Raw genomic sequence first — 420 nt, 5'->3', positions numbered from 1 at the left:
GGTGGGGAAACTGACGCCCAGATAGAGGGCGGTTCTGACCAGGCCTAGGAGGGCCCGACACACAGTTGGGGTGGGACCAGGACCAGGATCCAGGGGGCCGATCACCAGCCCCACTTCTGTGGCACCAAGTCTCAAGGGGACAGAGCACGTGGACCAATCACCGGCCCTATTTCGAGGGGGTGGAGCACAGGGGAGCATCTCGGAAGCCCCCCCATATCACCCTGAATTTCCCACCAGGAAGGAGACGTCAGATTTGTATGACTGCAGCCTGACTGGCAGATGGAGGGCTTGGTCCGGTCCTGGCAGGAGGCAGGGGGAGGGGCAGGGGAAGGGGCATGGGGAGGGGCAGGAGGCAGGGGGAGGGGCAGGGGGAGGGGCAGGGGAAGGGGCATGGGGAGGGGCAGGAGGCAGGGGGAGGGG

The sequence above is a fragment of the Hyaena hyaena genome, unplaced genomic scaffold (genome assembly GCF_003009895.1).
Source record: "Hyaena hyaena isolate Hyena2069 unplaced genomic scaffold, ASM300989v1 scaffold_4, whole genome shotgun sequence".
Lineage (NCBI taxonomy): Eukaryota > Metazoa > Chordata > Mammalia > Carnivora > Hyaenidae > Hyaena > Hyaena hyaena.
The sequence above is the reverse complement of the archived record's forward strand: the minus strand, read 5'-3'. Positions refer to the sequence as shown.